Genomic DNA, 24984 nt, shown 5'->3' with positions numbered 1-24984 from the left:
TCATCCTGTTCTTAGATTCTGCTTCTGTTTCTTTCCTCCTTCAAATTTTCATTCAACATGTCTACCAAAATTTTCTCTTGAATCAAAATAGTAAAATCTTAAGACTTTGTATTTTGAGTCCCTAGACATGGGTTTGAAGGCAGCTCCATCTCTTTCTGAATTTGGAATTTTAGCCAAGTTTCTTAACCTCTCTGAGATGCAGTTCCCTCACATGTGAAATTAACATAAAAATATCTATAATGCAGAGGTACTTACAGGATTAAATGCAGTAACATTTATAACAGGTTTACCCCATGTGGCACACATTAAAATGAAAAATTTCCACAGCTATTATTTTCTATTTGATCACTTTCTTCAACTTTGAGACACTTGTGATCATTCAATAAACATTCATTGAGCATTTATTACATTAGAGCTTTGTGCACAGTAATGCACAGTAGTTTGTTCTGGATAAAGAGTTAATAATAATGATAATGATACAAAATAGTTCTCTTATATTCATGGAGTTTACAGTAGATTATGATTCACCATTGATTTAATAAGAGCTTTGCAACAAAAAAACTACATTAAACTATGTATTAATTTTAAGGTACACCATGATTTCAGTGATATATAAAATGATATATAAAAGTGTATAAAAATTTTGCATAATTATTGTCTCACTCCAAATAAAAACCTGAACAATTTCTGAATACTGGTCATCATCTTGAATTTTTCTTCGGTTATATTTGTTCTATTATCCAGCCAACCTATTTCTTTTCTGTTGTTCTAATAGGCTCTACCCAATCCTGTGGTTGTTGGTCAGGGGTACATTCAGGCTCTGAGTCTTTGTGGCCCATTGTTTTGTTAATGCTGTGGGATATGCCTGAAAATTCCAGTCCTGGTGAGGTGCCACATTTAAGGAAACACAGTGAAAAGTAATTTCATACAGTTCCAGCATCATTTCTTGCTTCCTCTCTTGCCAATCCTTCATCCCCAGGGCTCCATATCTCCATACCCCATTCCTTCTTCTATGTCTTTCAAACCGTTCAACCTCTCCAAAACCTCTTTTTATATCACTCGCATTCTTAGCATTCTCCATAATACTCTTTCACCTCTGTGATTAAAATCAGAGAGGAAGGAAATGCCAAGTAGGCCATGCCAGGATTTTTCCTAATTGGAGGCAAGAGGAAGGTGAAGCTATGAATTTTTATTCATAGTTAATCGTTTCATTTCTGTTATGCAGTTACAATTTCTTGCTACTCTCACCTAAGGATTGAGCACCCTATTGGGCTAAGGGGTGAAGATGGGATCAGCTGAAAGTGTGGGGAACTGACAGATTTGGTTTCTGCAAATGCCTAAATCCTCTTGGGCATGTTTCTATAACCTTGGCAATTGGGTGTCCTTTATTCTTTCCTATTAGACCTTAGGGACAATCCTGGGCTTGCGTAGGAGCAACATATAAACCCTATAGAAGTTGCTCTTTGGTTCAATACGAACTTAGTTTCACCATTGGTTCCTCTGATTCTTGAGCCTTCTTTCTCTGGTAACACTGTCTGATATTCCAGGTACCACTGATTAAGGTCTAAGTGCCAATTCTTAAGGATTTTTCAGGACATATAGGGTTAACACAGTAGCCATAAAACAATCATTCAATAACGTGCAAGGCTAGCAAAAAACCCAAGAGTATTGATATTTAAAATATCCATAACTTACTATCATAATTTGACCTTGGCATTACAATTTTGCTATCTTGCAATTTATATTGACCTTAGTTATAGGATTTTTTTTTTTTAAGTGGGGAATGCCAGCATATTGGATTTATCTTATTAGAGTAAGTACTGAGTTTTGGAGGAATTGGGGCTTTAGGTCTGGGACAGTAGGCTTTAGAGAATACTGCTTCAGATTTGTTTCATGTACCTTGAATCTTCCATGTCTAAAGGGAAGCTGCACAATATATAGTAAATCAGGACAATGATATTATTGGGTTAAATCACAACTTAATTACTCAGTTACTTGAGGCTACATAATCATTGAGCCATATCTTTTGATAATGTTCCCTTAGACTCTCTGGGAGTAACCAAATTTAGAATGATGTGCTGTCATGCAACTTCTAAGAAATATTTTGTGTGCTGTCCTTGGTGATTGGTTAGCAATGCCTCAGAGATTACTGCTTGTGTAAATTTCATTAATTATTTTACTTCAAACATGATGAAAGTATTTTTAAAAAATTTAGTTGAGATCTAAAACAAAATCAGATATAATTAGGGACTCAGAGCCACAGAGGATTTGTTTGAGGAGCAAAACTGTATTCATGGATTTATAAAGTGTATCTGAAGTTTATAATTGAGTTAAAATTATCAAGTATTTGTAAAGTTGCTGGATTTAAAATATGCTAAACATTTCTGTAGAGACTCTCAGACATTTGGTAGAAGAGACAGTTAGGTTTAAAGATAGCCAAACGTTGAAAATGGAAGCGCTAGTTATTCTATCGCTGTCACTCCAAGTCTCACTGCATAATTATGCTAGCGTTGTTACATGCTCCCTAGAGGATCCAGTTCAGCAATGTACATCCTACCTCTAGTTTTTTTTCCCCAGTCCTATAAGCCATGGGGGCTGTGGGTAGTCACCGATTTACTCATATTATCATGCTGAACATTTAGCCATAGCATTTGCTTTGTATTGTTAAGGAGAGTGGATGTTTCCTCATAGTTTGGGGTTTTCCAAGCTAACAAATATAATCATTTTTTCTCTCCAAAAACTATGTCTGCAATCTAGATAAATTATCAGCAGTTGCATAGTGATACTGTATAATAAATTAATGGTTCAAATGAATGAATATGGTTATAGCCATGGTTAACGGAGACTGGTGTCAGAACCCATGCTTCCTCTCACTTACAATTTTTTATAAATACATCAAAAAACTGCACATTAAAACAACATATTAGAACCATGAGCCAATCTACAATGAATAGTGATAGTGTTTTAAGGACAAGACTAGAAAAAAATAAAGACCCCCAAGTGCAATTCCATACTTTCTTATTAATCATCAACGTTAATAATCGTTGCTTAAAATAATTCTAGTTTAACCTCTGAAGTTGAGTAAGATTATTAACTCTCAAAATTTTGTAAGAATAAAAAACCATTTGGGGCGCCTGGGTGGCTCAGAGGGTTGAGCCTCTGCCTTCAGCTCAGGTCATGGTCTCAGGGTCCTGGGATTAAGCCCCACATCGGGGTCTCTGCTCAGTGGAGAGCCTGCTTCTCCTCTCTCTCTGCCTGCTTCTCTGCCTACTTATGATCTCGCTCTCTCTCTGTCAAATAAGTAAATAAAATATTTAAAAAATTTATATTTAAAAAAAACATTTTGTGAAGACATAGAGCTGATACTTGGTGGCTTCTGCACGGTTTCTTTTTTACTCTTTTAATCATATCACTGTACAAATTGGTATTCAGTTTTCTTATGTTCTTGCTTCTCAAGAGAAAGGATCCACGTAGATTTCCCAACTTGGATCCTCTACTTGTGTCAAAGTATAAAGTAAGAGGAAACTTTAAGAAGGTCTCTTTTCTAAACAAGGTTACCTTCAGTCCCGTGTCTTTCATCCCATCCAGTTCCACATCCTTAAGAACTAATATTGCTGTGAAGTAAATATCCAAATTTAGATCTTTATTATTATTTTTTTAGATCTTTATTAGTAGTATTAGATTTCATTTTCCTTTTTTAGCCATTGTAGGAGATGCATTCTATTCTCTTCTTCATAGTATATTTTTATCAAGAAATGAATATGTTTTTCATATTTCAGGACCTACTTAAATTCCACCTGGGTCTTGAAGATTTCCCTGATAATTCTAGCATGGCATACTCCCTTTTATGAAATTTTATGTTTATTATTTTCACTGTGCATTTAGGATCCTGACTACTAGAAATACTTTGCTTTTTTATGAATCCTTGAATATGCATATGGAAGTTGAGTATTGAAAGGTGACTTTATGTTGAAAGGATGAGATGTGCTTTTGTTTCCAGATTGTTAAATACATCATAAAATCTCATTACACCTTAAGTTTTAGAGACAATTTCCAATAATATATACTGAGACTTCCTTGACTTCTTTAATTTTACTCTTTTTAGGTACAATTGAATATGTGGTTGATAAGCTAAGGCCCAGTTAACATACATATTTTCTCAATTATATTAAAAATCGTATTAAAATTATGGAATGGGGTGCCTGGGTGGCTCAGTGGGTTAAAGCCTCTGCCTTCAGCTCAGGTCATGATCTCAGGGTCCTGGGATCGAGTCCCGCATTGGGCTCTTTGCTCAGCAGGGAGCCTGCTTCCTCCTCTCTCTGCCTGCCTCTCTGCCTACTTGTGATCTGTCTCTGTCAAAGAAATAAATAAAATTAAAAAAAAAATTATGGAATGGCTGGTAACAGCATTTTCACTTCTATTGACAAACTAGTTTTACATCATATTGGTAGATACCCAAGATATAATAATTCATTCTTGACTTATTAAAGTCTAATACAAATTATTACTTTAATCCCAAATCTGATAATGTTTGAACCTCAGGACCTTTGAGCTCTATTTATTCTCTTAAGTAATTTTTGTTTAGGATTTTAGTTCTACATGTGTTTCAACCGATAAAGACATTATAATTTTGTATAATTACTATTCCTTCAAAATGGCCCAATAATATTTTTCTTTCTTTTCTGCTTTGTCAAGTTTTCAACTGGGATGAATTTTTATTTGCCTAAATTATTCCTTTTAGATTTTCTTTTAGTGTGGGTCTTCTAGCAGAGAGAGAGAGAGAAAGAAAGAAAAAAGAAAAGAAAAGAAAAGAATCCCTTGGATTTTCATCTAAAATTGACTTTATTTTACCTTTATTTTTGAAAGAAACTTTTCATTGGATATAGAATTTTAAGTTGGCAGTTATTTTCTTTTAGCACTCGGAAGTGTTTATTCTATTGTTCCTGGTGTGCACCAGTTCTGTTGAGAACTTAGTCACCATTCTTACAGTTACTACTTCAAAAGTAATGTTTTTTAAAAAATCCCTGTCACTTCTTCAGACTTCCTTCTTGTCCTTGATATTTTGCATTATTACTATGATATGCCTAGATATGGTTTTCTTTGTGTTTTTCCTCCTTTGAATTGAGTTTTTCCTCGTTGGAATTCTTTGGGTCGATGTCTTTTATCAGGTTTAGAAAATATTCAGCCATTGTCTCTTCAAATATTGTTTCTGCCTTATTCTTTCACTTTTTTTCCTTCTGGGACTCCAACTATAAGTGTGTCTGTCATGTTCCCATGCGTCTATTTTACTTATCCAATGTATTTCATTTTACTAATCCTGCTGTCTCCAATCTGCTCTATTTAACATAGATGTATATCCATCTAATATAGTTATTACTTTCAGATACATATATTTAAATTTTTTAAGTTCCATAATATCCATTCAATTATTTCTATAGACGCCAGTTTTATGCTGAACCCCTTGATCTTTTCATTTATTATGTGTACCTTGTCCCTTTTTTTTTTTGAACATATGAGTCAGAGTTATTTTTATGTCTTTGTGTGTTAACTCCAAAGCTAGAGTATATGTGGATCTGTTTATGATTTTGATGTTATTTGTCTACTTTTTCTGTATTTCCTATGTTTTTCCAATTTTTAAAAAATTGTGTGCTGGACATTGTGTACTAAAGGGCCTTAGAAAATCTGGGGACGTTATATTTCACCAGGGATGGTTTTTCCCCTTCCTGTATTCCACACAGGATGAATAGAAGATCATGTCAATTTAACAAGAAACTGAGTTGAGTCAAAACTTGGTTGCAGGATTAGAAAGACTCAGACTACTTCTTGTTCATCCTCTTCTCTAGGCATGTCCCTCATGGGATATGTATTAAGTATCTTTCCTGTAGATCTTCTCAGTCCTGGAGACCTTCAGGAATGTAGATTTGCCTTTCAGAGATTCTCAACCAAGTTTTTTAGGTTTCTGCACAATGAGACTTCAAATATGGTAAATGTCTTTAGAGACAGACCAGTGGGATTTTGCAAGAAAGCTAAGCACCAGGCAGTGGCAGCAGATTTCAGTCTCTCTTCTAGAAAATATGGCCCAGCTAACCAGACTCCCATAGTGGAATTCAGCAGTGGGACTTAGCAAATATTTTTATGGGTAAACTGGATGATTTTCAAATTTTTAGTATGTTCTTCAACTCACAGAAACATTCAGAATGTCATTTCACCAAATATCTAGGTACCCTGTAAGCTAGTCAAGTTGACACATATAATTAACCATCATACTGTTATTAAATTTATGACACTATATTTTACTACTAATGATTTTTATATTATATACATATGTGACATGTAATTTATTAAACATCATTTTATGTGAACTACTTCACTTGGCATCCCAGTCCATCCAGTATGTTGTATGGGCTCAATTCATATTTGTTAATAATGAAAAATGTCCACTTCAAATACCAACTGTTTTATGTAGAAATAGGAACACATTATAGAATTATTCTGCCTGTGTTAAAATCCTACTTCTGGAGGCACCTGGGTGGGTGGCTTAGTGCGTTAAAACCTCTGCCTTTGGCTCGGGTCATGATCCTGGGTCCTGGGATCGAGCCCCACATCAGGCTCTCTGCTCTGCAGGGAGCTTGCTTTCTCCTTTCTCTCTGCCTGCCTCTCTGCCTGCTTGTGATCTCTGTCTGTCAAATAAATAAATAAAATCTTTAAAAAATAGGTATTAAAAAAAATCCTACTTCTGTCATAATTAGCTGTGTGTTTTTGGGTATCAATTACCTTATCTATAAAATGATGAAAATAATAACTATCTCATTAGGTTGCTGTGAAGACTAAATAAGATAATGACTAACCAGTGGCTGACAGACACTCAGTCATATGTATAAAGTACATAAAAATCTTTAAATCATCATCATCATTGTTATTGTTATTGTAGTCATTTCTAATTTTGAGCCATATTTCTCATTCCAATGAGATGTGCTTTGCTACTTTTAAACTTCTTAACCATATTCATGCACTTCTCTGCTGGCTTTAACTTAGCCTGAAATTATATCTCTTTGGATATATGATTTATCACTGAACATCTAATTTTAAGATTTTTTGTTTTCTTGACCAGGGATTGTGCAAGACTAATCATCATCATCACCACTGTCATCATCATCATCGTCATCATTTGTAGTAGCTAATACATAGCAAGCACCAATTGTTGAATAAATGAGTGCATACAAATGAAATCACACCTTCCATATATACTGTATTTGGCATCGGAATTGATGTTTGTTTTAATTTTATTCAGAGTGATATTACTATGGTAATTATACAGGAACAAAAAGAGAGATAAAAGGTTGACTTAATACTTATATGATTTATTAATGCCTATGAAAGCCAAATACCCACATGTAATATAATAGGAGGATCAGTTTTTTGTTAGTTCAAATAAAGAAGAGTGATGGAGAATTGAATTACCACCAGAAACACAGCAATTTTGGCTTAACCAACTCAACAGAATCTGTGTCATGGTAGTCAATACTATATCTGGGTTTTTTAAAAAAATGTTTTATTGTTTTATAAACATATAATGTATTATTAGCTTCAGGGGAACAGGTCTGTGACTATATCTGGGTTTTGAATGGAGATTCATTTTTAGCAAAACTGTAATCCCCATCACATTAAATTCTGTTATTGGTTCATTGTTTGTATTTATTTTATAGACTGTTTTGTTTTTTAAGTTGTACCCAAATTACTAAGTGTAAGAATATATATTTAAGTTCAGAGCTTTAACATGTATCAATATTTAAGTAACATAATAATAAAATGATCTCCCATTTGGAGTTTATAACACTTGTTTTCCTTTAAATGGAGACCATGCCTTACTCAAATTTTGTAAGCACCATATGACCCAAGTACTTATTCAATAGGACTCCATCTGAGCACAGCTTGTTAGCCTATAGACTTGGATGTACATGCCCTCGGAAGCATCACAGCAACATAGCAAAGCCCAATATATCAGAGTTAATCTGTGATGCAGGCATCAGTCCAGCTGGTACATTCTATTGCTGTGAGCTCTTCACTCTGTAAGTGGTGATTTATCTGGCATTCAGATTAAGATCTTGTGTGGAAATAACAAAATAGACTCAAGTCCTGCGCTGCCCAATTCTCCTTCTAAGAGTCACCATGTGAAGATGCAGCCTTGGGCCTGAGATATTTGGTAATTGCCTGTTTCTCTACCCCTGCTACATTTGTATAAACTCTGTTGAATAAAAAATGAGTCACTTCTTTTATTTCTTCTACTCCAACAACTAAGTCTCATAATTAGAATTTTCAGCTTCTTTTAATACATTTAATTATCTGCTGATTCAAGCATCTTCAGGTCAAATGCATTTAGAAAACAGCTAATTATGCCCTTTCCCATGGGTGGAAAAATCTTTAAATTTAATTAAAAGACCTTAACTCAACTCCTTCACATTAGGGTCTACTTCCCAATGGATTTTCTACAGGGTGACTTAAAGAATCAAGCTCAGTATTAAAATTAGAAGCAGCTATTACTTATTTCTTCTTTGAAACAAAATTATTTTTGGTGGAAGGATACTTTGATCATTAATTTCATTCTTTCAGTTTCACCTCTGTATTCAGTCATAAAGGCATAGATTGAGAAACTTGCTTGACAGTTTTCAGGTTGTTTATTTTCTGTATCTTGTGCCAGTAAAGCACCTTAAACACAGACTACTGTTTCTCAGCCTCAAAATTCTCTTTGGCATACTAATCAACACATAAGCAAAGGTGGCAGAAAAAAAAAATCTTAAAAGAAGAAAAATGTTAAGCACCAGATCTGAGCCAAGCAAAGTTCAAATATACAGGATGTTCTGACTTTTATGAGAGAAAGCCACAAATATATTTTTCTATTCCCCTTTTCTAAATTGGAAAATTGGAATAGAGATCTATCTTGGTTGAGTTTCTTCTAGGAAAGCATAAAAATCAAGGCAGATCATGGTTTTTTTCTTTAGTTCCATGAATTTTACTTTTTTTCCCTTGACTTAGTACAAACTTGTTTTTTATTAAAAATTGGCTTTACATGAAAGGAGAAATCCAGATGTAGAAAGCAAGGAAGCAATCCGGAAAACAATTATGCATTATCCTTACTTGAGTTTCTTCCTCTCATCCATTTCCTCTCTATCCCTCCCATGTTCCATTTTTCCTCCCTCTCTTCCTTTTCTTCTCTTCTCTTCTCCCTTCTCCTTCCCTTACTCCTTTTTTCCCCCTTTTCTTCTTGTTTGGCTAAGTACTTCTAGAAGACACTTAATTATGCTAACAACATATTGATACCTTAAGCAGCCTATGATAAGCCAAACCTACTTCCACTCCCATTCCTTGCTTGTCTGAATCAGAGTCATAGGAAAGTAATTAATGATACTAATTGCTCTTACTTGTTTGACAGACAGGCATTGGGGAATCACTGGAAAATTTTAAATAGAGAAATGGGATCCAGGGAAGTGATTTTTTAGGAAGAATTATCTATCAATGATGGACAGGAAGAATTAGCATTAAGGAGTGGTACACTCATTCAAAGGCAGAAAGTGTCGAGGATTTTGAATACCCCAAAACTGTGAAAATGGAAATGACTTCATACTGAAAGACATTTAGGAAGAATAATTAACCAGTGATAGGTTAGATATAGAAAATAAAGAATAGAGGTGAGCCAAAGATTGTCAGCTTTCAAGCCTGAATAAGGAAAATGGAAGTGTTATAAATGGGAGCTGATCATAAGAACTGACTGGGTGAAGAAGGTAAATTCAGTTTTAGGCATGTTGCCATTTAATGCTATGAAGCTACTTCTAGGTGGAAATGACCAAATAAATTGGGGAAATTTGGAGAAAGTATAAAAATTGAGAGAGAGAGAGAGAGAGAGCACTTCAAGGACTTGCTGATATAAATTGCCTGAACCTCTTGCTACCTTACCCATTAGTTTATCTGCATGCATACTAAAACCTTATTCATTTGCCTTTGTGTTATTGGAAAAGAATAATTTTAACACAGAAATATGCTATTTAAAATTCCTTACTTGTTTCCTAAGTCAAGTTAATCCTAGTAACCAGAGGATTTTTTTTGCAAACTTATAGGTTTTATTAAAAGAGGGTTTGAGGATGCGTGTTTGGAGGAAGAAAACATAGGAATAAGAGACAGTATGTGCTATAGAGAGGCCAGGAGGGAAGGAAGGTGCATAGGACTGTGGCCGGGGAGCTATGAAGCTATGGAAGCTATAGTGTGACAGAGCAGTAATCACAGTATGGCAAGTAGGGGACCTTGGGGCTAGACACAGAAATATCTAATGATAAAATTTTTGGTGAAGTGCTGCATATGTGTTATGATACAACTATTTCATGTGTACTCCCAGAACACCTATGGATCGTGAATATATATATACCCCCATGTGATGTAGAATTTTTTTGTATGAGTAAAAAGGTATTAAGAAGCCTGCTCTATGATTATGATAGAATGGGAAACATGCTATACAGGGGGTCAATCCATGTGGTTGATATTTGTGTTTGTATGAAGGTGTAGAGGGGTGTGTGTGTGTGTGTGTGTGTGTGTGTATGTGTGTGTATGTTTGTGTTTGTGTGTGTGTGAGAGACAGAGGGAGAGGGAAAGAGAAAGAATGAATTGGGAAATGAGTGTCCAGAGGAGCCATTTATTAAGGAGGGTGGGTTGCTGTCAATGTTGTTCAGGAGAAGTTGGAGATCCTAGATGGGGAGTCTAGGAGGTAAAGTTGGCCTCTGTAGCAATGGTAAGTGCAAACCCAGTGGTATAGAATGAACATGCTGAAGAACAGTTAAAGTAATTGACATAGACTTCCATGAACTCAAGAGAATTCTATGAAGCCACCCTACCACGTTGCTGGGCTTTTATAGAAAACAAATTTTGCATGAAGTAAAGGAGAGCCTTAAGAACCAGAAAAAGACTGTTTTCTCATCAGCCAAGAACTTTAGCCTTAGGTTAATGGAAAATGTACTAAAAATAGGAGAGAAGAACCTGAAAGTTTAGGTTCTGCTAAAGTTTCTTTCCTAATGTGAAAGAGTCTGAGAAATAGATAAACCTCCAGGGCAAACCTGGGACCTCTGTTACTCACACTTTAACAAAATGTGGTTCAAATCAAGATATTCCCACACATTTTAAGATTCCTAGCTATGCTTTGTAGTATTGGTCCCTATAGATAATAAAAATTCAAAATAGAAGAGTGAGACTCTGCACTGAAGAGTATAATCTTTTTGAAAACAAATATATATGTTCCTATGGTGGTCACGAATGCCTAGATGTTTCCTAAGTCGCAAAGGGACCCAGCAGGGAAGTTGCTGCCTAGGGGAACCTGAGGACTACAGCCAGGTCTGTGCAGCAGAAAGTAGAGAGAGAACTGAAAACCAATAAGTGTTTTGAGACATTTCTGATAGCTAAGCCAGGCCCAGAAAAGCCCATAGTATTTCAAAGAGACACGGAGGTTTGAGGCCTACCAACCTAGGTTAGCCAGGCTTCCTTCTGTGAGAAGGTGACAGAGGGTGGGATTAGAGAACAGCCATCATGCTCACTGCCTGGACATGTCAAGTGCTCTTACGCCTCTTCATGGCTGGTCCCTCAATCTGGAATTTCCCTTTTCCTCTTAACCACCTATGGGATAACTTAACGCGGACATATTTTGAATGGGGCATCCTGGGGGAAAAGCTCCCTAACGAAAGGGGAATAACTGTCAGAGAAAACTTCAGTAATATTACTATTTATAATGCCTAATTTTTGAGGCAGAGCACGACTCTTGACGACAACTGTATGAGGTCAGTGCCTTTATCCTCATTTCGGTAATGAAAAATAACTTGCCAAAAGTCACACAGTTGTAATTGGCAATGTCAGTATTTTAATCCAAACCTCTCAGTTTTAAGCAATTTGTTCTTGACCATTATGCTCTTAGGAAACCCCATCTCTTCTCAAATATGTTGGTGAATATATGAAATAAGAAATGTTTAAACTAATCACAATTATATTGGCCAGTTTGGGCCTTCTCTCACTTGGCTCATGCTGCTGGAAACACAATGCATGGCCTGGCTGGGTGTTCAGAGAGGCTGGAGGCGGCAGCGATAGTGATGGTTTTATTATCTCACCAGACATTTAACAGTTTTTCATTCTCTCACTCAAATCATTCCAAATGTTCTACCCTATATTTAAGCTACAATTCAAGTCAGTTTATCATCCAAGAGTTTTTGTAATTTGATTTTTCCTTATTAATCCAAATTTATTCAGTTCATTCCAAAATCCACAGATATTTATGGAGAGCCCTAAGTGTGCCAGGCACTTTAGCTGGGAGGAGAAACAAAGATGAAATAAACACATTTCTCCAGCATCCCACGGACTTGTTTACATTGACAGGTAATATTCTAAACACTATATTGAAGGTATGTTCCAAGTACAATCAAAACAGAGACAAAAATGATACATTTCCTGAAAAGGTAAGTTTATAAAGAATGTGAAATTTGAGCTAGGTATTGAAATATGAGCAGAAGTTTACTGGACAGAGAAAAAGTAGAAGGCTATTTCAAGGAGCAGCAGAACAAAGCATTAGAGTATAAAGTAGTATAGTGTTTCCAAATAACGGCAAGGAGCTCAGTGAGGGACTAACCCATTATGTATGTGAAGGAGAAGAACAGAAGGCTTGAAATGCAGCAGGGGGCCATATTAAAGTGAAGGTTTGAAGGTTCTTGCATGCCATGTTAAGGATTAAGCAATAATTGCAGGTTCTGGGTGTTTTTTAATTGACTTTGTTTTTTTAACATTTACTCTCAGGTGTGTGCATAACAAAAACCAGGAGTTTTAATTTGTCTAAGTCCAAGATCACTTGGGAAAAAAATGTGGGGTTTTGTTTTGTTTTGTGCAAAGTGGTAGGCTAAGCACCAAGGGACATCCAAAAGCAGCACAGATTCACTGTCTGAGTGGCAGACAAAATAACTCCTGAAGAATCTTAGAGAACAAACTGATCTGACTGTGGCAGGGAAGGAATGCTTCCTGGATTCTGCCAGAAGTGGTCTTTGCACCACCCCGATCCTGTAGAACTCCTCTTACCCACCCACTCTGTGCCTCTCACAGCAGTCAGGGCCAAAAAGAAATTCTCTTCTCTCTGTCTCCTAAGATGATTAATTTTGCATGTCTTTAAACTTGAGATGAGTACTTATGATTTTATCTCTCAGGTCTTCTGGGAGGAAAAAACTAAATTAAGTTTTGACTTCTGGGGGGGGACAAGATGGCGGGGTACTAGGAAGAGGCGTCTTTTCAGCTGGTACCCCAAAATGAGCTGATTACCTACCAAAGAACTCTGATCACCCATGAAATCAGCCTGAGATCAGAATTATACACGTCTGGATCTCTACAGGGGCAGAAGACGCCAGTGAGCGGGTAAAGCGGAATGGAACAGCGGACTGATATCGGAAGATAAACAAAAGGGGGAGGGAGCCACCAGAGGCGACCGGTGCAAAAGTAATACCCCGATACGAGCGAGAGTGCCCTGCGTCTGGGGACCAGCATTAACTTGGAGACTGGTTGAAAGCACTCCAAAAGAGCAAAGGATCTCGGGGGGAAATTGTGGGAATCGGGGCGGCTAGGGACAGGGGCTTAAGTCCCCAGTCCCAGACGGCCTCCCCGGCGCGGAGGCAGAGAGAGTGCGGCGGAGAAACCGGCTCCTGGTCCCTAAGCCGCCAGCGCGCCCCAGAGCGCGGGGGTTCCGGCTCCTGTGAGGGGGTGGGAGCCGCTCCGGTCTGCAGAACGCGCGCTAGCCCTATCACAAAGCTTGAGATGCCCGCGCACATCGCTCCAGCTCTCCTGGGTATCTAAGGCCCCGGGCCCTTCTTGACCCGGGCCATTGTTTCAAAGTCTAAGGCGCGCGCGCGCGCGAAGCTCTTCCCCGGACAGAGGCGCGCAAAAGCCCAGCCTGCGGCTTACGGACCAGCACCCCGTTCTCAGTGCCCCAGACGCGTGCCCAACCCACAGCCGCCTCTGAAAAGAGGTGCGCGCAAGCCGGGCAGTCCCAGCCCCGGCCGGCGGCAAAATCTCAGTGTGCGATCGCTGCTTGGAACCTCTCTGGCGGTCAGGAGCTCCCAGACAGCCGCCACTGCCTTGGCTTTGGGGACGAGCAAAAGATCCTGCGCCCCCAGGGTCTTTAACTTGGAACCTGCACTGCCAGCGTACAAGGGGGAATTTATTCAGCTTCTGCACCCAGACTGAGGCTTCTCTCTGAGACGGAGATCAGGAAGTGTTCCAGGGTGCACCCTGACTGCACCAGAGTTGATACATCCAGCTACATCTGTTCAGTCTTCTCCCACCAAAATGACTAGGAGGAGGAATGCCCAACAGAAGAAAAATACAGAGGATGGACCTTCTGCAATAGAGCTAACGGCTATCAACATAGACAATATGTCGGAAAGAGAATTCAGGCTAACAATTATCCAGGCAATAGCTAGGTTGGAGAAAGCCATGGATGACCAAACAGAATTGATTAGGGCCGAACTGAAAGCGACCAGACAGGATGTTCACAATGTTAGGGCGGAGCTTAAAGCTACCAGGGAGGAGGTCCACAATGCTCTCAGTGAGTTCCAATCCAATCTAAACTCTCTCAAAGCTAGGGTAACTGAGACAGAAGATAGAATTAGTGATCTGGAAGACAAACAGATAGAGAGAAAGGATCAGGAGGAAGCCTGGAACAAACAGCTTAGATCCCACGAAAGCAGAATTAGGGAAATAAGTGATGCCATGAAGCGTTCCAACGTCAGAATTATTGGAATTCCTGAAGGGGAGGAGAAAGAAAGAAGTCTAGAAGATGTCGTGGAACAAGTCCTTCATGAAAACTTTCCGAATCTCGCGAATGAAACCAGCGTTCATGTACTAGAGGCTGAACGGTCTCCACCCAAGATTATACACTCCAAAAAAACATCACGACACCTGATAGTCAAATTGAGAAATTATAATTGTAGGTATAATCTCTTGAAAGCTGCCAGGGCAAAGAGGCTCCTTACTTACAGAGGGAAGCCCATCAGAATAACGTCAGACCTGTCCACAGAGACCTGGCAAGCCAGAAGAGGCTGGCAAGATATATTCAGGGCACTAAATGAGAAGAACATGCAGCCAAGAATACTTTATCCAGCAAGACTGACATTCAAAATGGATGGAGAGATAAAGAGTTTCCAAGACTGGCAAGGCTTAAAAGACTATGCAACCACCAAGCCGATACTGCAGGAAATATTAAGGGGGGTGCTATAAAAGAGGAAAAATCCCAAGAATAGCATTGAACAGAAATATAGAGACAGTCTACAGAAAGAAAGACTTCAAAGGTAACTCGATGTCAATAAAAACGTATCTATCAATAATCACTCTCAATGTGAATGGCCTAAATGCACCCATAAAACGGCACAGGGTTGCAGATTGGATAAAACGACAGGACCCATCCATATGCTGTCTACAAGAGACCCATTTTGAACCTAAAGATACACGCAGACTGAAAGTGAAGGGGTGGAGAAGCATCTTTCATGCCAATGGGACTCAAAAGAAGGCTGGGGTAGCGATTCTCATATCAGATAAATTAGACTTCAAACTAAAGACTGTACTCAGAGATACAGAAGGACACTACATAATCCTTAAAGGGACTATCCACCAAGATGATCTAACAATTGTAAATATCTATGCTCCCAATATGGGAGCAGCCAATTACTTAAGAAAACTGTTAATCAAGATAAAGAGTCATATTGATATGAATACACTAATCGTAGGTGATCTTAACACGCCTCTTTCAGAATTAGACAGATCATCGAAGCAGAAAATCAATAAAGAAACAAGAGCATTGAATGACACATTGGACCAGATGGACCTCATAGATATATACAGAACATTCCACCCTAAAACAGCAGAATACTCATTCTTCTCAAGTGCACACGGAACCTTCTCCAGAATAGACCACATACTGGGTCACAAATCAGGACTCAGCCGATACCAAAAGACTGAGATTATTCCCTGCATATTCTCAGATCACAATGCTTTGAAACTGGAGCTCAATCACAAGGAAAAGTTCCGAAGGAACTCAAACACCTGGAAGCTAAAGACCACCTTGCTTAAGAATGCTTGGATCAACCAGGAGATCAAAGAAGAACTGAAACAATTCATGGAAACCAATGAGAATGAAGACACTTCGGTCCAAAACCTATGGGATACAGCAAAGGCGGTCCTAAGGGGAAAATATATAGCCATCCAAGCCTTGCTCAAAAAAATTGAAAAATCCAGAACACACCAGCTGTCTCTACACCTTAAAGAACTGGAGGATCAACAACAAATCAAACCAACTCCACACATAAGAAGGGAAATCATCAAGATTAGAGCTGAGATCAATGAGGGAGAAAGCAGAGATACAGTAGAACGTATCAATGAAACTAGAAGCTGGTTTTTTGAAAGAATCAATAAGATCGATAAGCCACTGGCTACACTAATCCAAAAGAAAAGAGAGAAATCCCAAATTCATAAAATTATGAATGAAAAGGGAGAGATCACAACTAACACCAAGGAAGTAGAAACAATCATCAGAAGTTATTATGAACAGTTATATGCCAATAAGCTTAGCAACCTAGATGAAATGGATGCATTCCTGGAAAAATATAAACTACCAAAATTGAACCAGGAAGAAATCGACAACCTGAATAGACCGATATCTAATAACGAGATTGAAGCAGTGATCAAAAATCTCCCAAAAAACAAGAGCCCAGGACCTGACGGATTCCCTGGGGAATTCTACCAAACCTTCCAAGAAGAAATAACACCTATTCTCCTGAAGCTGTTTCAAAAAATTGAAGCAGAAGGAAAACTTCCAGACTCTTTCTATGAAGCCAGCATTACACTGATCCCCAAACCAGGCAAGGACCATACCAAAAAGGAGAATTTCAGACCAATATCACTGATGAATATGGATGCTAAGATTCTCAACAAGATCCTAGCCAACAGGATCCAACAACACATTAAAAAGATTATCCACCATGATCAGGTGGGATTCATCCCTGGGCTACAAGGATGGTTCAACATTCGTAAATCAATCAATGTGATACAACAAATTAATATGAGAAGAGAGAAGAACCACATGGTCCTCTCAATTGATGCAGAAAAAGCATTTGACAAAATCCAACATCCGTTCCTGATTAAAACGCTTCAAAGTATAGGGATAGAGGGAACATTCCTGAACCTCATCAAATCTATCTATGAAAGACCCACAGCAAATATCATCCTCAATGGGAAAAAGCTTGCAGCCTTCCCGTTGAGATCAGGAACAAGACAAGGATGCCCACTTTCACCACTCTTGTTCAACATAGTATTAGAAGTCCTAGCAACAGCAATCAGACAACAGAGAGAAATAAAAGGTATCCAAATTGGTAATGAAGAAGTCAAACTCTCTCTCTTCGCAGATGACATGATTCTTTATATGGAAAACCCAAAAGACTCCACCCCCAAACTACTAGAACTCATACAGCAATTCAGCAGCGTGGCAGGATACAAAGTCAATGTGCAGAAATCAGTGGCTTTCTTATACACTAACAATGAAAATACAGAAAGGGAAATTAGAGAATCGATTCCATTTACTATAGCACCAAGAACCATAAGATACCTGGGAATAAACCTAACTAAAGAGGTAAAGGATCTATACTTGAGGAACTATAGAACACTCATGAAAGAAATTGAAGAAGACACAAAAAGATGGAAGACCATTCCATGCTCTTGGATCAGAAGAATAAACATTGTTAAAATGTCTATCCTGCCTAGAGCAATCTATACTTTTAATGCCATTCCGATCAAAATTCCACCGGCATTCTTCAAAGAGCTGGAGCAAATAATCCTAAAATTTGTATGGAATCAGAAGAGACCCCGAATCGCTAAGGAAATGTTGAAAAACAAAAATAAAGCTGGCGGCATCACCTTACCTGATTTCAAGCTTTATTACAAAGCTGTGATCACCAAGACAGCATGGTACTGGCATAAAAACAGACACATAGACCAGTGGAACAGAATAGAGAGCCCTGATATGGACCCTCAACTCTATGGTCAATTAATCTTCGACAAAACAGGAAAAAATATACAGTGGAAAAAAGAGAGTCTCTTCAATAAATGGTGCTGGGAAAACTGGACAGCTATATGTAGAAGAATGAAACTCGACCATTCTCTTACACCGTACACAAAGATCAACTCAAAATGGATAAAAGACCTCAACGTGAGACAGGAATCTATCAGAATCTTAGAGGAGAACATAGGCAGTAATCTCTTCGATATCAGCCACAGCAACTTCTTTCAAGATACGTCTCCAAAGGCAAAGGAAACAAAAGCGAAAATAAACTTCTGGGACTTCATCAAAATCAAAAGCTTCTGCACAGCAAAAGAAACAGTCAAAAAAGCAAAGAGGCAACCCACGGAATGGGAGAAGATATTTGTAAATGACAGTACAGACAAAAGGTTGATATCCAGGATCTATAATGAACTCCTCAAACTCAACCCACACGAAACAGACAAACACATCAAAAAATGGGCAGAAGATATGAACAGACACTTCTCCAATCAAGACATACAAATGGCTATCAGACACATGAAAAAATGCTCATCATCATTAGCCCTCAGGGAGATTCAAATTAAAACCACATTGAGATATCACCTTACACCAGTTAGAATGGCCAAAATTAACAAAACAGGAAACAACATGTGTTGGAGAGGATGTGGAGAAAGGGGAACCCTCTTACACTGTTGGTGGGAATGCAAGTTGGTGCAGCCTCTTTGGAGAACAGTGTGGAGATTCCTCAAGAAATTAAAAATAGAGCTTCCCTACGACCCTGCAATTGCACTCCTGGGTATTTACCCCAAAGATACAGATGTCGTGAAAAGAAGGGCCATCTGTACCCCAATGTTTATAGCAGCAATGGCCACAGTCGCCAAACTATGGAAAGAACCAAGATGCCCTTCAACGGATGAATGGATAAGGAAGATGTGGTCCATATACACTATGGAGTATTATGCCTCCATCAGAAAGGACGAATATCCAACTTTTGTAGCAACATGGACGGGACTGGAAGAGATTATGCTGAGTGAAATCAGTCAAGCAGAGAGAGTCAATTATCATATGGTTTCACTCATTTGTGGAGCATAACCAATAGCATGGAGGACAAGGGGCATTAGAGAGTAGTAGGGAATATGGGTAAATTGGAAGGGGAGGTGAACTATGTGAGACTATGGACTCTGAAAAACAGTCTGAGGGGTTTGAAGTGGCGGGGGGGTGGGAGGTTGGGGTAACAGGTGGTGGGTATTATAGAGGGCACAGCTTGCATGGAGCACTGGGTGTGGTGAAAAAATAATGAATACTGTTTTTCTGAAAATAAATAAATTGGGAGAAAAAAAAGTTTTGACTTCTGGGTAGGGAAATTCTGTTTTTAAAAAGTCCTCTCTTACAGGGAGCATAAAGATGAATTGAAGAGAAGGGACACTTCCTCCTTTTCCTTATACAGTATTTTTTTTTAAGATTTTATTTATTTATTTGACAGAGAGAGATCACAAGTAGGCAGAGAGGTAGGCAGAGAGAGAGAGGAGGAAGCAGGCTCCCCGCTGAGCAGAGAGCCCGATGCGGGACTTGATCCCAGGACCCTGAGATCATGACCTGAGCCGAAGGCAGTGGCTTAACCCACTGAGCCACCCAGGCGCCCCCTTATACAGTATTTTAATCCAGCCATAATCTTCTCCTTCACTGTACTCCAACACACCATGCCAGTCCCTGCCTCCAGCCCGGTCCTCTTCTCATGCCATTCATTCTGACTGCTTACAGAAGAGAACTTCTCCCTCTTCCCTTCCAAATCCAATACTCTCTCTCCTTCAAGCACAAACAAGTCCTGACTCCTCATTGAGGGGTATTAGGTCAGATTCTTCAGCAGCAAGTCCCATGACAAGGATTCCCAAGGAAGTAGTTTATTAAAGAAGTGTTCCCAGGGAAGAATGTGGAGAGTAGGGGAAGCAGGACAAAGATAAAGAAGAAGCCAAACAAGAGTTCAAGCTTCAGTTCGATTCTCTGGGGAATTCTGGAGTACAAACTATACCTCAAGTTTGTAAGTTTGTTCTGTCTCCAGGAGGCTAGACTTTCAAACTTTTACACCAGTCAATCATTGGCTCTTGGCTTCTTCCAGAGAGAAGGTGTCGGCAGTGTAAAACCAGTGGGAAATTCTGCAGGCAAAGCTGCCCCAGTAGCCCAAGGCCGGCTGGTCCTCCAAAGACAGAGGCAGGTGGAAACTATTAGAAGTAAAACACACAGAATCTGGAGTCTGGATCTTGGATGTCTAGGCAGAATTTCAAACCAATTCACCTTGAGATTGCTTCATATCTGAAGAACCAACCAAAGACCAAGGAAGATCCCCACAGTATGAGCATCTGCATAAGTGGGTCTGGAAGACTATTTCACTCTTAGTATGAGTCCTACACTATTCGTTAGTCTGTAACACTCTAGAGTTCAAGAGTGTGAGGTAATGCATCCATCAATCCAAATGTAAAACCAGAGGCACAGAGACTAATTTAGTCAGCTGATGACAAAGCATCAAGAGACCCTTGGTGACTCCAAAATGCAGTTTGCCAGCATGGAACCCATTCAAATGTAATAGCTCTCCCAGGTTAATGCATGGAAACTGGCTATATAAGAACATTTTAAAATGAAAAGTATAGTAGAAAATTGTCAGCCATTTGAAGAGACAGTAGGACTTTCCTGCTTTTGTTTCTCTATTTTTCATAGATGGATAGCAATCTAAGACATTTACATGTAGAAAGAGGCCTGGGAAATTGCTTAACTAAAACACCTTTCAGCTTAGGCTGGTAGGAACAAAGTGATGTTCAAATTTTGAATCCAAATCCAAAATGAATACATTGTATTTATACATGTATTTCCTCCTTTACATCACTTTTACCTATTTTTTTTTTTTTGAGGGGAAAGAAAAAAGCTTAGAGAAAAATGTGTTGCTAATACATATAATTTCCCTTTTGTCTGCTGTCAAGATTAAAGCAGTAACAATTAACAGCTTTCTTTTTGTGAAACAAAAAGCTGATCAATGGGCCACCTAGGCATTTGTTGTTCATTGCAGTGCAGAAGAGTAAGTCAGCCTATATGCCATAGCTCAACTCCATTCGCATTCCCTTCTAACCTTGTCTTTTTTTTTTTCAATTTATTTATTTTCAGAAAAACAGTATTCATTATTTTTTCACCACACCCAGTGCTCCATGCAATCCGTGCCCTCTATAATACCCACCACCTGTTACCCCAACCTCCCACCACCCCCCGCCACTTCAAACCCCTCAGATTGTTTTTTAGAGTCCATAGTCTCTCATGATTCACCTCCCCTTCCAATTTACCCCAATTCCCTTCTCCTCTCTAACACTCCTTGTCCTCCATGCTATTTGTTATGCTCCACAAATAAGTGAAACCATATGATAATTGACTCTCTCTGCTTGACTTATTTCACTCAGCATAATCTCTTCCAGTTGTCCGTGTTGCTACAAAAGTTGGGTATTCATCCTTTCTGATGGAGGCATAATACTCCATGGTGTATAAGGACCACATCTTCCTTATCCATTCGTCCGTTGAAGGGCATCTTGGTTCTTTCCATAGTTTGTGAACGTGGCCATTGCTGCTATAAACATTGGGGTACAGATGGCCCTTCTTTTCACGACATCTGTATCAATGAGAGGAGAGAAGAACCACATGGTCCTCTCAATTGATGCAGAAAAAGCATCTGACAAAATCCAGCATCCGTTCCTGATTAAAACGCTTCAAAGTATAGGGATAGAGGGAACATTCCTGAACCTCATCAAATCTATCTATGAAAGACCCACAGCAAATATCATCCTCAATGGGAAAAAGCTTGCAGCCTTCCCGTTGAGATCAGGAACAAGACAAGGATGCCCACTTTCACCACTCTTGTTCAACATAGTATTAGAAGTCCTAGCAACAGCAATCAGACAACAAAGAGAAATAAAAGGTATCCAAATTGGTAATGAAGAAGTCAAACTCTCTCTCTTCGCAGATGACATGATTCTTTATATGGAAAACCCAAAAGACTCCACCCCCAAACTACTAACCTTATCTTCTTACCTTAACCTCTTCTGAGCTAGAGATCTGAAAGGCTGCCTTCTAAGTGCATATCCAAATTTTTCTGATTGTAATACTGAGGGAGGGCTCCTACAGCCATTAGATATTTTGGATGAAATGTGCTTAATTATTAATCATTAAACTTAAAAGACAAGGAAATCCTGAATGTAAATATCAGCTCACAATAATCCAACTCACAATAATCTATAATTTCTTAACTTTCTTTTCATTCTGTTACTATCATGAATTCCTGTATTTTTTAAGTTATTTTACTTCTCTGAAAATATCAGAATTAAGGTTGAAATATAATGGGTTTTAGATACCAGCTATGTTTGCTCTGAATGCTACACATTTTGGAGTCAATCCCTGTTCTTTAGTTGATGGAGCTTATAGTCTGAATAATTAGTAAGAATTCTCAGTGTTGGCAAACACTAGGAAACACTTAGGCAGCTGAAAGTATAATGAAGGTAACTATCTTAATACCAGATAGGGGGGAAAAAACCATTATGAATAGGTAAGTTTTCTTTTCTTTCTTTCTTTATTTGAAAAGATTTTATTTTCATTTATTTATTTGATAGAGAGAGATCACAAGAATTTGGCAGAGAGACAGACAGAGAGAGGAGGAAGAAGGCTCCCTGCCGAGCAGAGAGCCCGATGTGGGACTCGATCCCAGGATCCTGAGATCATGACCTGAGCCGAAGGCAGAGGCTTAACCACTGAGCCACCCAGGTGCCCCCAAGTTTTCTTTTCTTAATAGAAGTCTAACATGAAATGATTATTTAAAGAAATAGCAGTATTCCCATTTATAATATTTATTACTTCCATTTATAATTTTATAAATTCCATTTATATTTTTATAATTTTAATATTTGCTATTAAGATCATATTAGTATCTTAATGCTATTCTATTTTTAATGTATTTGTTATTATTTTTAACTACTTAATCTCATTGCTCTCATTTTGCCCTCATTAGGGCAAATACATTTCTCACAACCACATCTCTCCGTTTATTCATACAACAAGTATTTATTGAGCACTCCTGCCTTCTAGGTCCAAGGTTATGCACTCTGGACTCAGTGATAAGAGGCAGAGTCCTTCCTCTTAATTTGTTCACAGTCTAGTTGACTGTGACAGGACTCTTAGTTAAAAGCTACAGAAGTTATGCTACCTGAGTTAAGCAAGAATAGAATTTCATGAGAGGACATGAAGTACCCCAGAAAAGTCACCCAGAAAGGAAGAGAATCAGATTCTAGTCTACATAGTCAGAAACAACATCCAAAATGACAGCGCAGTAGAAGCAGTGAAGGCATCTGTGTTGTAGGCACAAGCATTAGACCCTGCAGCTGGCCCCAGAGGCTGCCACTTTCACCTCTGCCCTGTCGCCTACTCCAGAAAACCCCATCTTCCTGCAGTGGCTGTCAACACCCAGAGGACTTCCTCTTAACCTCTGCCTCTTTGCATTAGTAGTCTTGGTTTAAAAGTTCCTGTGGGTCTGTAAAGTGGTGAGCCTAGGTCAGGCGCCCAAGCCTAGGTTAAAAAAGAAGCCAGGAAAGTGAATTTCTAACATTTCCAGCTTCTGTAGTGAAATTCTCCAAATTAAAGAATATAGTATGGGCACACAGGACAACCAAGTGACCAATGCTCTCTAGAGTCCCTACTTTTGGTTACCTCAAATTAATGTGTACTCCTCTTTCCTTACTTACACAGCCTATTCTGATAATGTGTGTGTGTATAAGGAAATGAGCTTACATGATTTACTGGCAAGGGAATGATGTCAATATCACACAGAAGTTGTGTTGGTCCGTTTGGGCCATCAAGTAACAACTAGTGAATGCTTACACAGCTGACAGTAAGCTGAGGAGGAATGCAGTTCTGCATACAGTGTCCATTCCCACTCTGCTTCCTGTTTTATTTTGGACACATGCTCTGCTCAACAAGTGCTCATTGTGTGACTCTACCCAATCTTTGTGTATTTTGCCTCTATCTCCATAGCTTAGCGGCCTCAACTCTTTTTTTTAATATACAACCCACTTAAAAAATAAAGCTCAAGATACTCTGTAGTATATATTAGGAATTTTAACATTTAAAAAAGCTGGGCCAGAACAGTTGTTGTACTTGTTATTGTTCTGGTTACAGAGTTGCATGGATTTTGACTGTTTGTCTCAACCTACTTTTTCTGATAAGCCCTGTAATTACTTGTAAATGATTTTCTAGGACACGAGTTTTCCAGGAACATTTAGACCAGCAGTGTAGAAACACTTAAACTTTAAGAAAAAGCGCTTTCATTAACATGATGCAAAAATCTCTTCTAGTACCACAAGCACTCTTACCTCCTTCCCAAGAGGAGTTAAACTCACAATTTTTTGTGCTGGTAAAAATCCCTTTAGTTCTGTCATAAGACCTGCTGTAATATATGGGCTAGAGTGGAAGGCTCACCACCCAGCATAGTTATACAAGAGAGTGGGGAAAGGGAGATAAAAATATGGATAAATATATTAAAATTTATAATCGCATAAACCACAGAACAAAAAAGAAGTATGGGTAAGAGCCATGGTTTATTATCTCTGAAGCTGGTTTAGAAGCAATAACTGGTCATGATTTCCCTCTTTTAGTAACAATTCTGTGTGCCTTTTGCTTTCAGCCACCACCTCTCTTGATTAGGGTTCTCTGACCGAGCTGTTATCACTGAAGGATCTGGATGCTTTATGATACTCCTGTACAGATCTGGTATTATCTTCCATTAAATTTTACCACTAGGAAGAGAATTATGGGGCATTCTATAGGTCCTATCCATTCTTCCTCCTTTCCCCTTTTACAGCAACAAACCAAGA

The 24984-nt window shown here is 38.6% G+C and overlaps 1 pseudogene; it reads left to right on the top strand.

Moving 5' to 3' along the window:
• LOC122894572 overlaps nucleotides 1–24984 on the top strand; it is a 141764-nt pseudogene that overhangs the window by 8183 nt on the left and 108597 nt on the right.

Source organism: Neovison vison, chromosome 13 (genome assembly GCF_020171115.1).
Source record: "Neovison vison isolate M4711 chromosome 13, ASM_NN_V1, whole genome shotgun sequence".
Classification (NCBI taxonomy): Eukaryota; Metazoa; Chordata; class Mammalia; order Carnivora; family Mustelidae; genus Neogale; species Neogale vison.
Note: the sequence above shows the minus strand (reverse complement) of the source record. Positions and strands in the feature narration are given on the sequence as shown.